This window comes from Sceloporus undulatus, chromosome 5 (genome assembly GCF_019175285.1).
Source record: "Sceloporus undulatus isolate JIND9_A2432 ecotype Alabama chromosome 5, SceUnd_v1.1, whole genome shotgun sequence".
Taxonomy (NCBI): Eukaryota; Metazoa; Chordata; class Lepidosauria; order Squamata; family Phrynosomatidae; genus Sceloporus; species Sceloporus undulatus.
In genome coordinates, this window is record NC_056526.1 from 27,704,937 (window position 1) to 27,723,178 (window position 18,242).

General features: G+C 42.2%; 1 protein-coding gene across 1 annotated transcript in view; it reads right to left on the bottom strand.

Moving 5' to 3' along the window:
• Positions 1 to 2,169, bottom strand: part of IGF1 (insulin like growth factor 1) — a 164,053-nt gene extending 161,884 nt beyond the window's left edge. Inside the window, exon 1 of the mRNA XM_042470039.1 lies at positions 2,069 to 2,169. The gene's annotated coding sequence lies outside the window, so the exon portion shown is untranslated. The remainder of the gene's footprint in view (positions 1 to 2,068) is intronic.
• Positions 2,170 to 18,242: the final 16,073 nt, after the last annotated feature.

An 18,242-nucleotide genomic window follows, 5' to 3' on the forward strand; every position in this document is an offset into this window, starting at 1 on the left:
ATGTCTTTTTAGATTGTAAGCCTGAGGGCAGGGAACCGTCTAACTAAAAAGATTGCATGTACAGCGCTGTGTAAATTTACAGCGCTTCATAAATAAAGGTTAATAATAATAATAATAATAATAAAAGAGTTCCAGATTTCTGATGTCTATATATATTTTTAAAGGATCAGATAGGTAGTGATTTTTTTTTTTTTAAAAAAGCCTTTTGCTACCAGTGTCAGTCAGAGTGTACAGCCATGGACTAGGTGAACAGATAGTTTTATCTAGTGTAAAGCAGTTACCTTATGTTCCTAAATTTCATTGTATAGTGTAATATGTAAGTACTGATTTATAAATCTACATTGTTTTCAACAATTCTTTTTCTCCACAATTTATGACTGGTGTAGAATTTGGATGCTATGAATGTGATAGGCCTGATTAATCATAAGATCATTAATTATTGTATAATGTATTCTTCTGATTAATCATCAGGACATTAATTAGGGTATACTGTATTCTTCTGGTCAATGGTAAGAAAATTAATCCACATATAATATATTCCTTATTAGTTTTGTAAAGCTTTGGAAGCTACTGTTGGTACATAAGAAACATAACAATGGTAAAAAAACGGAGAGCCATTTATTTCAACCATTTTGAAGTTAGATTGGAAATCTAATCCATGCATGTAACTGAGAAAGAATTAAAAGTTTTTAAATATCCACTTGGGCTAACTTCCCATGATTCTGGCAGAACACCAATTAGGTTGGGTAATTTGGCAAACTTTTCTGGGAAGAACAGAGATAAATGTGACATGGTACAAATAAACTTTCAGACTATAGTCCAAAAAGATTTCAAAAGACATTATCTACTGGAAAGTAACATCTATCCAACAGTTGTCCAAAACGAGCTGTGCAACCTATTTTCAGATCCTTTCATATCTGTACATCTTTCACCCCCAGCAGGCCAACCTTTTACTGGTGTAAACAGAAAAAACAGTGTTCTATCAGGTAACCAGTACTAGATCTGAAAATCCCTTAAATTTAACATTCACTCAGGCTTTACATATGACTCTTCCATCTGCATCCAAGACTCAACTAGTTTCATGATCCACTCCCCCCACAAATAGTCTGGCTGTGACCTACAGAATTCACCCTTGTCCCCTGGTTTCATCTCCAAATGACAATATTCCTGGAATCCAAAATTGGCAACTCTGCCGTTAGAAGAGTCAGTAGGTTAATGTCACCTTTCAGAACTAGTTCTCTAAGGAATTCTGATAGAAACTGTCTGCTGATGAAAAACCACTTGTTCAGGACTCTCTGATCTGAAATCTCTGGATAATTCCCTAGTTAATCCCAACAGCTATATTTGTTTTTCTGTGCTTTGTTGTATTATAGTTATGTTTGTCATGTTCCACTTTAACCCCTCATGATGTAGTAGATAAATTGTAAGTTGCTTGTAAGTAACAGTTACCAGTGTTGGACAATAAATAAATTGTATAGGTTGGTATAAGTTTAGCATGAAAGAATTATATAATTAAATACCACCACCAGAATTATTCATGTCAGAGTACTTCCAATTTCTGTTTATTGTAGGATGTGAAACCTGGACAGTGCAGAAAGATGTGAGAAAATCAATACATTTAAAATGCTGTGATGTAAAAGAGTTCTAGAGCTACCAAAAAGATAAATAAATGAGTCTGAGAACAACTCAAGCTTGAATTCATGCTAGAAGCCAAAATGATTATAATGAGAATGATTATCATGAGAAGGCATGACTCTTTGGATAAGACAATAATACTGAGTAAAGTGGAAGGCAGTAGGAAAAGAGGAAGACTGTATTGCAGATGGAACAACTCAATATAAAAAGCCACAGCCCAGAGCTGTTGATGACCAGGGTTCATGAAAGTCTCTCATTCATAAAGTCACAACAACAACAACAACAACAACAACATAACTGGGGGAAAACAATTTTTCAGGAGTGTGTGTATGTGTGTCTGTGTTTGCACATGCATGCACACGCACACACATATAAGTATATATAAGTACTCCTGGACTTCTAAAGATACAGACAAAATCCTGTTTTCACTCACCTTTGAAATCCACAATCAGTTGCAGCCAGGAATCTATTTTAAAAAAATACATGGGACAGTTCTAGCATGGTGGTAAATCATCTGTCAAGCAAATGTACAAGCCTTTCAAATTAGGCAAGATCCCACAATAATTGCTGAGTTTTTATAGAGGCATCCAGATGACAGTACTTTTGGCAGCATATCTGTGTGAAGGAATGTGCAGTCCACAATTCTGAAGCATAGAGAAATGTAAGAATAATTGCTGCCTTCGTGAGTATTAACAGTGCAGTAAAACACTGCTGCACGAGTATCACAGATATGTAAAAGAAGGGTGACTGTGACATCAAGAGTAACAGAAGCCTGATTCTCTGTTTATTCAAAAATTAACTTTTTGAATTCAGTAATGCATATTGTGGGAGTTTATCACAACACTTCAGTTCTTGCGGTGATTGTATTAATGAAGGGATGTGCATACATATCAGCTTGTGAACACTCCCTATGACACATCCCTCCAATAGCATAACCAGGCTGTTGCTGCCCCTGCACACTCTCTTTCACCCTTGTCCTTAACCCTGTCCCCTGCCCTATGTCCTACCAAGCATGCCTTTCATTTATGTGTGTGTGTGTGTGTTGTGTGTATATTTTAATACCGCAGTTCTGAAGTTAAGTGAATACCCAGTTGCGAAGTGTGCTTGAGACTCAGGCTGCAGCCAGGCTGGACTCAACTGGTGGAATCAGTGGCGAATTACATATGATAATTCCCACCTGCATCCCACAGCCTGGCTGCATCCCATTGGGGTGCAGTTGGGGGTTTTGTCCATGTGATAAGCTCCTAGATTTAGTTGGATTGTATTACTGTTAGCTGCCTTGAGTGCTTTTTAAAGAAAGGTGGGATACAAAACAAGCAGACATGCACAGTCATACATAATGAAAATGATCAAATTGAGATGGTCTTAAAATAACTGTACAAACGTTTTTTATTTGTAACAATGTACACGAATATGTAATTTTGTTTTCTCGAATTAAAAAAATAATAATTCTGCAGTGCAGATACAGCCATAGCTATGACAATGGAGTTCTGTAGTCGTGGCTACGTCTTTTAATGTGACCCCTGAAAATTAGGCATAGAAGCCAGGGAACCTCACCAACATATGAATTTCTAAGGCAGTGAGAAGCAGGGTGCTGAATGAAGATGTATCCAGCAGTGAGATGCTTTGTGTGGTGCTTCTTCACTTACCTCCCTATGCTCTACCACCTAAGACATCCCTATGTTTGTAAGGCTGCCTAAATTTTAGAGTAGAGTTTTGGCAGCCTTTTGGTCATTGCAATTCTGTAATGACAGGAAACATGAAACCTAAAATTTATGGTGCTTGAGGTCCCGCTTACAAAGAGAGCCAGTGTGGCCATGGCTCTGCCATGCAAACTGACTGGGTGACCTTGGGCAAGTCACACTCCCTCAGCCTCACAGGGTGGCAATGGCAAACCCCTTCTGGAGAAACTTGCCAAGAAAACCCTGTGATAGGTTTGCCTTAGGGTTCCCACCAGTTTTGCCATCTCCTCCGGATTCTACCGCCAGCGTTTTCCAGCCAGCGGACCAAGGGAGAAGCAGCAACACCTGGGGGAAGGCGGAGGGAGGAGCACGCCGGTGGCAGGGGCGTGTATAAAAGCCAGCTTGCTTGGTTCCCTCCTCCGTCCCGCCCCCCTTGCCTCCAAGGACTGCTGACTGTGAGCTGTGTGTTTGCCGGGCGGCTTCCTGGGTTGTTAGAGGTGCGCAACTGTGCACCGGCCCAGGAGCTGCCGGAGAGGCGAACCCATGCTAGCATTAAGGCAGAGGATGATTGGTGTATCTTCCCTCTGCTATCACTGCTGTATTGTGGGAGGAGGGGGAGGGTATGGAAGTGGAAAGTGTTTTGGTTGGGGAGGCAGGGGGTAATTCCTCTGGTACAAGCGGGGCTCCTATTGGAGTAGTGTGGGGCAGGGGGAGGTATGGCGGTAGGAGAGTGGACCGGCGTTACAGGGGAAGGCGAGATCGATGCTTAATATCTATCTATCCTTCCAGTCCCTCTCCTAACCAAAGAGATCTGAGGGTCATTCCAACCGTACCACAAACCCTGTCTCTGCTCCTGTGCAATGCCAGGTCCATTAAAAACAAGTCCCACATCATTTACGACCTGCTGGAGGATAACAACTGCGACCTGGCTTGCATTACTGAGACCTGGCTTGGGCCTGAAGGGGAAGCTGTGTGGGCTCAGGCCCTACCTGCCGGGTACTCAGTGAAGGACCAGACCAGGTTAGGTGGGCGGGGGGGGGTGTTGCCTTGATCCATAAGAACACCTTGTCTCTATCCAGGAACCATGTCCGACAAACTTCCTATATTGAGTGTATTTACCTGACCCTGAAGGCCAGAGACAGCTTAGGGATTCTGTTGGTCTACTGGCCACCCCGAGCTGACACAGTTGGTCTCGGAGCTGGTGCTAGAGTCCCCCAGGCTTTTGGTCCTGGGGGACTTCAACATCCCCTTCACGGCCAACCAAATTCCATCAGGTGCGGCTCGGGAGTTCATGGAAACCATGACAGCCATGGGCCTGTCACAATTGGTCACGGGGCCTACGCATTCTGTGGGTAATACACTTGATATGGTCTTTTGTATGGACATGGAAACTCCGTGGGCGAAAATAACCAATATTTCCGCCTTGTCATGGACGGATCATTTCCTGGTGGAGGCTAAAATCAAGGCATCTACCCAGATCCCCCCTGGGGGTGGTGGACCTATTAGGATGGTCCACCCTCGAAGGCTGATGGAACCCAAAAGGTTCCAAGAAGCCCTAGAGGGGTATATGGTTGGAAATGACGGCGATTCTGTTGACACCCTGACCAACATCTGGGACACTGATCTCTCCAGGGTTATACACCCCTGGTATACGGAAGATCTCCGGGCAAGGAAGCGGGTGCTGCGACGTCTAGAGCGTGACTGGCGTAGACACCAGCGCTTACCCGACAAGGCTCTCCTGGACCTCCTGTTGGAGGTCTATGGAGAGGCGATAGATGCAGCTAAGAATTCGTTCTTTGCTGCACATATTGCACCCACGGAGTCGCATCCAGCAGAGCTGTTCAGGGTAGTGAGGGAGCTTACTCAGCTCCCCCTTGCCCCGAACCCTATTTTAGAACCATCTAAGGCCTGCTGTGACCAATTTAACAACTTCTTCGCGGATAAAATCTCTAGGATAAGGGCTAATCTTGATGCTAGTATAAGTGCAGATACCGGAGTAGAGGTCTCCAGATCGTCCGTGGACTCGATTGTACTGGATCATTTTGAGTCTGTTAGTACCGAGGATGTGGACAAGATCCTTAGAAGTTTTAGGAAGACAACCTGCTCCCTCGATCCCTGTCCCTCATGGCTAGCGGCTCAGGGGGGGAACGGTAGTAACTTCTATGTTACACCGTATAATTAATACATCATTGAGGGATGGGCAATTTCCATCTAGCTTAAAATTGGCCACTGTAAAACCTTTGCTGAAAAAGCCCTCCCTTGACCCCCTGATGCATAACAATTATCGGCCAGTATCGCTATTGCCATTTTTAGGGAAGGTGATCAAGAGGGCGGTTGCAATCCAGCTTCAATCGATCTTGGATGAGACGGATTATCTTGACCCATTTCAAACCGGCTTTCGGGCGGGCTACGGGGTTGAGACTGCCATGGTCTCCTTGGCCAATGATCTCCGTCTGGGCATGGACAGGGGTAGCGTGTCCCTGTTAGTGCTCTTGGACATCTCGGCGGCTTTCAATACCATTGACCATGGTATCCTTCTGGAACACCTGAGAGAGTTGGGAATTGGGGGCACTGCACTCCAGTGGTTCCGTTCCTACCTCTCGGGAAGGTTCCAGATGGTGCAGCTGGCGGACGTGTGCTCCAATAAGAGGGCCCTTACTTCTGGTGTCCCTCAAGGAGCCATTCTGTCCCCCATGCTTTTTAACATCTACATGAAACCGCTGGGAGAGATCATCCGGAGACATGGGGCGCGGGGTTATCAGTACGCTGATGACACCCAAATAATTTTCTCTATGTCTCCGACTGACTCAGTGACCAGGGATGGCATCTCTCCTCTCGTTGCCTGTCTGGAGTCGGTAATGGGCTGGATGAGGGAAAACAGACTCAGTTTGAATCCAGAGAAAACGGAAGTGCTTGTGATAGGTTCTCCGGGCCCGGGGATGGCGGTGTTTCCACCTGTCCTGAACGGGATCACGCTTCCCGTGAAGGACTCTGTTCGCAGTCTGTGGGTGCTCCTTGACTCATCGCTCCACCTTACACCACAGGTGGATGCGACAGTCAGGAGCACATGTTATCAGCTTCGGTTGATACGCCAGCTGCATCCCTACCTGGGCCGGGAGGACCTTGAAATGGTAGTACATGCCCTGGTAACCTCTCGTTTGGATTTCTGCAATGCGCTCTACATGGGGCAACCCTTGTACCTTACCCGGAAGCTGCAATTGGTGCAAAATATGGCGGCAAGACTGGTCACTGGTACTTCCAGGACCAGTCATATAACACCGGTCCTTAAAGACCTCCATTGGCTGCCTATTCGCTTCCGGGCACAATACAAGGTGTTGGTTATTACCTATAAAGCCCTAAATGGCTTGGGCCCAGGGTACTTGGAGGACCACCTCTCTCCATACAATCCGCCTCGCACACTCAGGTCAGCCGGGAAGCAATTGTTAAGGGTTCCAGAGGCTAGGTATGCCATCACTACTCAGAGGGCCTTTTCTATCTCTGCCCCCAAGCTCTGGAACTCGCTTCCCGGCGAGCTCCGCTCGGCCGCCTCGCTGGACCAGTTCAAGAAGGGGCTGAAGACACACTTGTTCCAGCAGGCATATCCCTGACCCCTGAAGTACTCCCCCCCTCCCCTCTCAGCAGCATTGGAAGCTGGCTTGAGATTTTTTGGGTGACGATGTAATTGTGTTTTATCTTGTTGTCGATTTTAACTGTATGTGGATGTTTTTAACTATGTTGTTAAACCGCCTTGATCCTTGGAAAGGCGGTATATAAATAAAATTTTATTATTATTATATTATTATAGTTAGAAACAACTTGAAGGCACACAACACACACTCAATTCCAGCTTACAAGCACTGTAAATACTGAAAAATATTTACTTCATTGTTGTTGTTGTTAACTGCCCACATTTTTATGATGTTTTATTTTTGCTTTTTTGATCTTCATTTGTATTTATTATGAAAGTCTGTCTGAAAGCCATTGGTCAGAACATAGTTTATAAATATGAAATAAAGAGTTGCTAATATGTCTCTCTCTCTCTGGCTTTGCTTTGCGAATGAAGATTAATGAAGGACTCATCCCGCACTTTGTACAAGTGCGCTGATGACTAAAAAGTCCAATCCAGGATAAACAGGTCCGGTTGCAGAAAGCACAGTGGAAAGTCTCCTTGGGTGATGTTTCCGGGTTGCAGTTCTTTCTGCGTTGTCATTTCTCTTCGAGACTCATTTCGCATGAGCTTTCAAAAAAGGCTGCAGCATCATGGATAGTGCGTCTCCATGCCTCCCGATGCGAGGCCAGGGTGGACCATTGTTGGTGAAATTTGGCCAAGCCTGAGATGTTGTTTCAGGGAGTCCTTGTATCTCTTCTTTGGGGCGCCCCTCTTACGCTGACCCGTGGCGAGTTCACCGTAGAATATTATTTTTGGGAGGTGATGGTCTTTCATCCTAGAAACATGTCCTGCCCAGCGCAGCTGCGTCCTCAATAGGGTGGCCTCAATGCTGGTGATCCCTGCTTGCTCAAGGACAGCAACATTTGTCACATAGTCAGTCCAGTGTATATTTAGAATTCTGTATAAACAGCGTTGATGAAAGCATTCAAGGAGTCGTAGGTGTTGGTGATAGGAGTTGTAGGTGTTGGCGATAGGTGACCCATGTTTCAGACCCATAGAGGAGAATAGACAGTACAATGGCTCTATACACACTGATTTTTGTGCTTTGCCTCAAGTGTTTGTTACTTCAGACTCTTTTGTGAAGCCTTCCAAATGCACTATATGCCTTTGCTAGTCTGTGATCAATCTCTTTATCAATCTTGGCGTCTGAGGAGATGATGCTTCCCAGGTAGGTGAACTGCTGAACGGACTTAAGCACAGATTTGCCTACAGTGATGTGGGGGTGGTAGTGTTCTTCCTGTGGTGCCGGCTGGTAGAGAACTTCCGTTTTCTTCAGACTGACTTTCAGTCCAAAGAGCTCTCCTAATATGTATAGAATATATGAATATAACTTTTAGCTTAATATGGAACTTTCATGAGAATTGACCAAATGTAACATTCTTCAAAACTTTCAGGACAGCAAGCCAAAGGTATTAGAAAGAAATGGCCTAATAGCTTCTGTGAATAGCAAACAATAATAAGAGATTAACAGCTTTCAACCTGCATTGTCAGAGACTATTGCTGAGCATTGAAATGTGTAACCCAGTTTGATCCATGATGAAAACAACCAGGATTAGAGAGCTCTCTTTAGTCATAGGGTTGCACTGAGTGCACTGAAAGCAGTTGCTTAATGATACCCAAGAAAACACCTCACTAGGGAAGGAAGAAGTACACTGTTGGTAATTGACCAACAAGATGGATCTTCTTTAAGTGCTGTCAGGGTAGAATTTGGGAGCAGAGCTTCAACAACAACAACAACAACAACAACTATTATTATTATTATTATTATTATTATTATTATTATCCCACCCCTCTGTGCATCGCAATCAGGGCAGCTTACAGCATCAAGGCCAGTGGACTTCCAGCTACATCACCCCTCTCTCGCTTGGGACTTTGGACATTCTGTGCCTTCTGGAGTGTCCAGAGGCAAAGAACTGGGCCCTTCTGTCACCACAGTTGCCCACCCCCTGCAGTAGTTCTTCCTTTTACAGATAACCCTTTGTTCTATGCTATTAAGATTTAGAACCAGTAGCATAACTGGGAAAAAAGCCATTAAACTCTGTTCTAATGAACTTTGTTCTGGCTTCAGAGTTTCTTCTCAAAGAGTGAAACAGTCTTGTTTCAGAGTGTTGGCAAAGAGACTTCTTCTTGCTCCTGGGAAAAAGAGTGACAGAAACCATCTCGCAACTTGATAAGAGCATACCAAGGATGACTGAGGCTGAATTATGATGAACCTTTCATTTCCAGCAGTGATCAGCTGTTAGGAGATGCTTGTATATAGAATGTGAAGATGACAGAGCTCTCATGCTGTCTCTCTCCAAACATGAAGTTGTAGTCCAATGAGATCTTTATTGCCTATAGTCCATATGTGGAGGTTCTATTTAACTGGCATTGATAATACCTATTGATTCATTTCTTATTAATTAATTAATTCTCCTACAAATGTTCCAAAGCCATGCAAGCTTGTCGGGTCACCATATATTATGGGAATGAATTTAATAAAGTCATTCTGCATTGTACAATGAAGTACTTTCTTTTGTTGTGTTCTAAAAAAGAGTTTGGAGCTAGTTGCAAAGAATTAGTTTGTTGCTGCTGTTAGCTGTCTTTGAGCCAACTGTTTGACTCATTGCAACCCCATGAATGAGACACCTCCAAGCCTCTCTGTCCTCAACCACTGTCCTGCAAACTCAGGACAGTGGTTGACTGAGTCTATCCATCTGGAGTGTAATCTGCCTCTCTTTTGACTGCCCTCCATCTTCCCTAGCATTATGGTCTTCTCCAATGAATCCTGCCTTCTCTTGATGTGTCCAAAGTATGACAGCCTCCATTTAGTCATTTTGGATTCCAGGGAGAATTCAGGTTTGGTCTGTTCTAGGACCCATCTGTTTGTACTCTTAGCACGCTTCTCCATTATTATTAGTTTTTGTGGTTAACTCAAAGTTAGCTAAATGATATTATAATTGTAACTTAACAAAGAATACCTTTACTTTTCTATGTTAATTTTTTCATAATTACTGATATATGGCCTTACTCGATGAGAAAAGAGGACCATTCCATTGTTCAAGCTACAACTAGTGTTGTCCCTACCACTGATGCTACCTTGTGTTCCCTTGTGGTTACTGAGGAAGCAAGTCAAACAGCAATAGAGGGTATTTTGTTTGACAGCAGCTTCCAGCACTCAAATTTTGTCCCCAAAAGGTATTGGGAAATTAATGGTTTTAGCTGAAATGCTAACTGTTGAGAAATGGGATTTAAGAGCTGGTTATAAAAAAATAGTAACTCTGGCCAGGTTCCTCTTGGCGGTTTATACCTGAGTGACCATGGATTATGCCAGCATAAGTACATATGTCACACAAAGAAGTCTCAGGTACTTACTTGCACCATGATTTTGTCATGCGACACTGTAGTAGCCACATAGCTCCAGGTACCGTTCCCTCCCCAAATGGACAGAGGCTCACTGGGAGAAATCTTACACACTATTGACTGGCTGGCATCTGTTGATCTCCTGGATCCCCAGTGCTTAAAGTCATATTGTAAGCTGCTTTGTGTTGCATATTGGGAGAAGGATGGGGTAGAAATCAAATAAATAAATACATTTATGTTCCACCCACATTAAATAGGATCTTGGCCAGCTAGTAACTAACAATGACTATGATGATGCTAGTGGTGGCTTGGTACTAACATTGTAATGAATTACTTGTATTACATACTCCTCAACTGTACTGATTTTGCAGGAGCAGTTCTAATTAATTCCTGACGTCCCACTTTTTCATCTGCTTTTAAAATGTTCCTCTCTCATCCTTCCACCTTTCCTCTTTGTCCTCAGCTTATTTCAGTTGCTGCCAATTGAATTCCATGCACAAAATAGTTTCTGTGCAAAAAATAGTTTGCACTCAGTTAACTCAGCAGAGGGGGAGAAGAGAAGAGGCAGGCAGAGCCTTCCCTCAAGGCTCAGGCAAAAGCACACTGCTGCAGCATCTCCTAGCTTATGTCTTCTTCCTCATTAATAACTTTTGTCATCTTGACCGCACACTCTGATGTTGCTTGGCCATCTGTGTCCTAACATTCATCTGTGAAATGTGGGATGGCACTAGGCGGGAAGAAAAAATAATAATTTCGCCACCTTTTTTGCCCTGCTCATAATGGACCTCCTCCTCTCAGTTGTTGAGTAACAGTGGTAATCTTGCCTTGCTTCAACAGCTAGCAAGACTTGTTTGCTGCTTTAAGAAGAAGGCCTTTTAGAATTCAACAGTGAAACTTACCAGGGGTGATTTGAAGATTATTTTGTAACCACTTCTTTCATTGAATTTAAGCACACTAGGCTGACTCTGAAAACTTTTCCTCCTATGAATGAGGCAGTGCTTCCATTGGGGGTAGCTCATCTGGATCCAACTAACTGTATATAATATGGAACAAGCCAACAATACTATAGGAAAAGGAGCCATTTTGTTTCTCCAGTGATCCATCTGAAAATGCCAGAAAATGTTTCAGCCTCAAGAAGAACTTTCTTAAATAATAGAACAGAGGGAAGTAACATGAGCCTAATCATTTCCAAATGGATCTTGAAAACTGTTTGGAAGTTTACCATTATACAAAATCACTGCAGTGCTACTAGAAAGTTACAGCAGTTTCCAGTAAACTGTTTGCACTTTAAAGTTTCATCCATGTGGTCAATTTCAGGACATCCAGTTCTCTTTTTATTGTATGTAAACCCTTGATACTTGTTTTAAAGATGTTTCTAAAATATTGGTATTTACCAAAATGTTGAACCTGGCATTCTAATAAAGGTTATGTATGATGTTTCCACAGAAACTCAAGGCAAAATGCAAGATTATATATACATATATGCATGCAAAATGGCTTAAGCTGCATCTTCCCAAAAGACCATTTGAAAGTGAACATCATGTCAGGTCATGACCCAGTCAAAACAGCTCATGCAAAATTCCTTATTTTCTCTACCAAAGCACAGATATTAGCAAAAAAAACTTCAGCCCTGAAGTGGAACTGGAATGATCCCTGGGAAGGTTCCCTTTCTACAGAAAGATTTAGTAGCCTTGTGGAAACAATCTGCTCCTGATTGACTGACCATTTTGACATTTCACTGGCCAGAAATATACTAGTATAGACATACATCATGGAGTTGCAATCATGGAATTGGGGATGGGAATGTGTACTAAGTATAAGACAGCTCTGGAAGCTAGATAGCTGCAGCCACAGATCTTGGGATGAGGAAGAATGAAGGAGAGCATGAAGACTGGGAATTGGGGATGGGACAGGAATGAAAACCTACACATTCTTGTCTGTGTAGAAAGAATTTTATATACCAACGCTTGTATATACATCTGGCTCTCTTATCTGATAACATGGAAGCTGTGAGTGCAGTGGTGTCATTAAGGGATGCAGGGGCATGGGTCATACCAGGTGACAACCTAAGGGGGGTGACACCACTGCTCCTCAGACATCTGCCTTTGGGCATAAATGGGCTGTGGCATTTGCCTGTGTCCTATGAACATGTTGAAGAAATGTGAGGCTCAGTGGGAGGAAAAAGGAGAGGTCCCAGAGTTGTTTTTTTAATTAAATTGTAATTTTAAATGTTTTTTATTCATTCTAATTTTTTTAAAAAAAACATCACTTTTTACTAAATTTTCACTACAGCCACATGAAACTATCTACATGTAAATTTATTGAGGCTATGCGGGTGATATTGTAATTTAAAGGTATAATTTTAATTTTGCTAGTTGTTTTATGTCACAGCTATTAAAATTACATTCAGTGATTTATGGGAATTATGATTTATGAGTAACGTTAGCACAAAAAATTACTATGAATTACGTATGGTGTCGTAAGGGAGGACATCAGCGGAGGGGGGAGGTGTGTGTGACACCATGAGTTACAGCACTGAGTGACACCAACCCTAGCAATGCCACTGTGTGAGTGGGGACAGTGCCTGTTCCATGGCATTCTAATTTCCTCTTTCTGGGCCCTGGTTTATTTAGCAGGCCACACTCTCTCAGCCTCAGAGAAAAGGCAAAGATTCCACACACACCCCCCCCCCCCCCCCCCCCCCCCCCCCCGAAATGAATCTTGCCAAGAAAACCCCATAATATGATCACCTTAACATTGCCAGAGATCAGAAATGACTTCATGGCACATGACAAGAATAATAATATCACTTCAAAAGTCCTGATGTGGTGCAGTTTTTTAAAGGCTATCTAAATAATTATAGAGACAGAAAAATAAACCAAAAATAAATAGTTATTTTATCCCCCTTCTCTGTCCTACATGCCATAGTCATAACTGTAATCACAACCCCAGCTTTGAATCCTTTGAATCAGGGCACAAGACATGGGGATGCAATCAAAACTTTCATTCAACATGTTTTAATGGCTGTTAGTTGCCAGGGAATGAACCCAAGACACTAGATGTGCAAAGCCTATGCCAAGGATCTCATCAGATCTGAAATGGAAATAAATTCAAATAAAAAGAATTGATTTAGATACTTTCCAGCATTCATTTTCAGTTCTGATGAAGAAGAGCACAAACGAGGGGAAGCCTCAGATGGAGCAAGGCCTGACCCTACAACTGGGTAGATGGAGGCAGCTGCTTTGGCAGATTGGGAAGACATGTCCAACAACATGTTAGTCATATTTATTTGTTGTTATGTGCTTCAAATTATTTCCAGTTTATGGCAATCATAAGGTGATCCTATAATTGGGTTTTCTTGGCTAGATTTGTTCAGAGGGTTTTGCAACTGCTTTACTCCATGTTTAAGAGAGTGTGATTTGCCCAAGGTTACATTGTGGGTTTCCATGGCTGAGCAGGCTGAGTAACAGTCTCACACAGTCACAATCCAATGCTTAAGCCACTACATCCACACTGCATCTTATTATATTTACCTCTTTTTTTTTAACAGCCAGAGACGGAAAGCTTTGTTTGTGGGATTTTGTGCCTCATGCCAAAATAACTTCACTGCATTTGGGCACTTCACGCCTTGACTTCATTGATTTGAGCAGGATGAGCACTATTTATTGTTCTGGATTAGACAGCAAAATGTCTTGGGTCAGTCCTGGAATAAGTATCATACAAAACACACATTTGTTATCAGAGTTGAACATCCAGTGGAAAGAAAGATGACAACTGAAAAATAGCCTTATCCTTATATTGACTTCTAGCTTAAGGGCTGCAATTGGGAAGGATCATATTTGAAACTAATATTAATGTGACATATTAAAAACCTCTCTCTATATGTAGCTGGTTTGTGTGATGTTTAATAAGGGCTCATTTCATATCTTCTTTGAGTAGCTATCTGCACTGTATTGTTACAGGAAAGGTTAAGTTCATAATTTGGCCCTGGTGGATGAATTTCCTTCTGGAAAACCATTGTTGTTATAGTTACTGTATGCCTTCAAGTCATTTCCAAGTTGTGGCAATTCTAAGGTGAACCAATCATGGGCTTTTCTTGACAAGTTTCTTCAGAGGTGGTTTGCCATTGCCATTCTTTACTGATGACAAAGTCTTAAACTATAGTGTATAACACTGGCCCAAAACATATTGCAGAAATAATCCATTTTGAGACCACTTTAACTGTCCTGGCTCAATGCTAGGAAATTCTGGGAACTATGGTTTTGTGAGACATTGAGGATTTTATAGCATTGGCTTTGCTTCCACAATAGACACGGGATGTAACTTTAAGAAGGAGGATCTTCAAAAGATCTCCAGAGAAGCCTGGGTTGCAAATGGGCTGCGTAAACTTACAGCGCTTTATAAATAAAGGTTAATAATAATAATAATAATACTCCCCAACGACAGGGAAAAGCAATAAGATCTGCTTTGTTAAAGTCACATCCCACATCTGTCACAGGAGCACAGTCAATGCAATAAATGTCTTAGCCTTCTCTGTCAGAGAGCTCTGGTGTCACAATAAACTACTGTACAGTCCCCAGGATTCCTTAGCACTGAGCCAGGGCACTTGAAGCAGTCTCAAACTGGATTATTTATGCAGTGTGTTTTGGACCAATGAGAAAAGACTAGTAGATCTGGTTCTTTTTATGGACTTTTTAAAAAAAGGAGAATTGGGTTATAATTTAAACACTGTCCCCAAGTGACACCATCTGGAACCTGCCTGAGAAGTAGGACCGGAACCACTGCAATGCAGTGCCTCCAATACCCAACTCTCTCAGTCGCTCCAGAAGGATACCATGGTTGATGGTATCAAATGCCGCTGAGATGTCCAAGAGCACCAACAGGGTCACACTTCTCCTGTCAATGCCCAGACGGAGATCATCGACTAAGGTGACCATGGCAGTCTCCACTCCGTATCCCGTCCTGAATCCGGTTTGAAATGGATCCAGAAAATCCGTTTCCTCCAAGACTGCTTGTAGTTGATTGGTGACTGCTCTCTCAATCACCTTGCTCAGAAATGATAGTAAGGAGACTGGTCTATAGTTATTTCTATCCAGGGGGTCCAGGGAAGGCTTTTTAAAAAGTGGTCTAACCACTTCCTCCCCAACACCTCTAGACCTCTGTGGGACTGACAACTAAGTGTGCTGGTGGAACATTGTGTGCTGCCAGCTCCAAATATACTCTTAGCATGGATTACATCATTGGGCCATCGGGCCTGAAGAGGAAGAGCCCTCCCCTCCCTCCTTCCAACTGTCATCTTCTGACCTGGGAGGAAGTGAAAGGACAGGCCCCACGCCATTGGGCCTGAAGAGGAAGAGCCCCCCCTCCTTCCAACTGTCATCTTCTGGCCTGGGAGGAAATGAAAGGACAGGCCCAACACCATCGGCCATTATTATTAATGACAGATTGCACATATCTTTCTATGATATAATTTCTAGTTTGGTAGATCATGGAAATGCTGTACACATAGCACATCTTAATTTCAACAAAACATTTGACAGCTTTTGCTATTTTGTTGACAAGATGGTAAAACGTGCATTAGATACTACCACTATTAAACATGCATTGAATACTACACCATCCAGCTACATCATATCCAGCTAGTCAGAATTCATGATTGTATGAACTTGTGGTTATTAACTGCAGTACCTCCAGGGAAGAATGATCAGGTTAATTCATGCAGATTTTATGATAAATAATTGAGAAAATTAGATATGCTTAGTCTGAGAAACGAGAATTAAGAGGACACTTGATAACAGTCTTCAAACGTGTGAAAGGCTGGCATGTCCAAGTTGAAACAGATTTTTTTCTGTTCTTCTGACAGACAGGATTAGAACGAATGAGTTGACATTCCAGACAACCGGGTTTCATGTAAAGATTAGAAGAAATTCCTCCAGTGTAGAGTGCAAATTATCTTGGATTGTAGTGTGTAATTATTTATTAGAGAGGCTGTACTACTAGACTTCAGGGGTGTTGCAGGCATATCCTGCAATGGATTGTATAAGATACCTTCCAAAGTAAGACTGTAAAGGATACTCATCAATTTTCTCATTTTTGATGAGAAAAAATGGTCAACAACCAGGAAATTGTTCGCATTTGGAGATTTTTTTTGTGAAAATTTAATTTGTATTGAAAATGTTATTAAAAAGAAGGAAAAAAGAATATATATAATGCCTTGTACAAATACAGTGTTTTGTGTGGGGAATGGGGCCAGGTGATGTACTGTTGTGGTTTCACAAAAATCTGCATTGTTATGTGCAAATCACAGTAATTTTTGTGCAAATGAAATAAAACTTCTGAAATAAAAGTATCCTTGCTTAATATATATAGATTGTTGTTGTTCTTGTTGTGCGCCTTCAAGTCATTTCAAACATATGGAAACTCTAAGGCAAACCTGTCATGGGGTTTTCTTGACAAGATTTGTTCAGAGGAGGTTTGCCATTGCCTTCCCCTGAGGTGCATATATTATTATATAGAGCATGCTCATTTCTTTAAAGGTGTTCTTTGTCTAAGGGCTATCCAGTCCAACTCGGATTCTGATCACTAGTCTGATCACTTGAAGAAAAAGGGCCTTGAAGATGGCTGTCACCACTTAACACCTGGCCAGCAAACTGAGCAGGTACACAGGCAGGTCAGCTGGTCACCATATTTCTTATGATGGTAAGATGTATTGTGTTTCTATGAATATATACTATTCATCTACATTTTCTTCTGTATATATACAGCAGCACATAAAAAGTTATGCCAACTTATATCCTCTTTTGTCCTCTTTCTTGATGTGATTTTGTATTTTGTGGCAACATATAATTTGTTTTTATGGTGGTGGTGATTATGTGCCTTCATGTTGACTCCAACTTATGATGACCTCATAAGTTTTTTTTTTGACAAGATTCATTCAGAGGCAGTTTGCCATTGCCCTCCTCTAAGAAGGGGAGAGTGTGACTTGCTCAAGATCATCCAATGGACTTCCATAGCTGAGTAAGGATTTGAAACCTGGTCTCTCAGAGTTGCAATTCAGCACTGAAACCACTACACCACACTGGCTCTCTAATACGTAAACAGCCATCCATTTGCAATATTGCTATTTCCTACTGGAGGAAGGGCCTGTAACAGAAATGCTGGAATCAGCTCTCAAGCAATGCACTTTCAATTTCAGTTCATGTATTGCCAGGTGCCAGTTGGTTGCAAGAATTTCTCAGCCTTTTTTGTTAAATTTTTCAGTTGGCTTTTCAGCTCCTGGCCCGTGATCCACAATATCTCCCCTCCCTTTTGTACCTGGCATTCAAGTACTGTATCAGAAAAAAGATAGGCCATTTTCCTTCTCTCCCTGCCCCCCTTCTCCCTAGCATCTATCATCTGCCTGAAATGTGAGTAGAAAGAAGTCATATATAGGCAGATCCCAGTCCTGCTCTCTTCCAGGTCCATTCCCTTCCATGCCTGGAGAGTAATAAGCAAATCCCTCCACGAAGCAGCAGCTATCTGCTTCAAACTATTAGCAGAACCAACAATAAAAGGGACATGGTTTGTGCAGTATCACTCCTCACACATTTACTTAATCCACATAAATAGCTGGGAAATGTGAGAGATAATAGTGGATCTTTCTAAAAGAGCAAGGGCCTTAATACTCTAAGGCACCAGATCCCATCCGATCTTGGAAGCTAAGAATAGTCATCCCTGATTAGTACAAAGGGGCAGTTTTTTCCAACCAGAAATTAACTTCTGGCTTTTCCCTTTGTTTTATTCTATTTTTTTTTTTTTTGCCATGTTTTCACTCTGTGCAGGTTCCAAGGACAGGAGAAACTTTCTCTGCCGCTTACCCCCAAGTCACACTGTTATGGATGGTCCAACATCATGACAAGTTCTGCATGATTAAG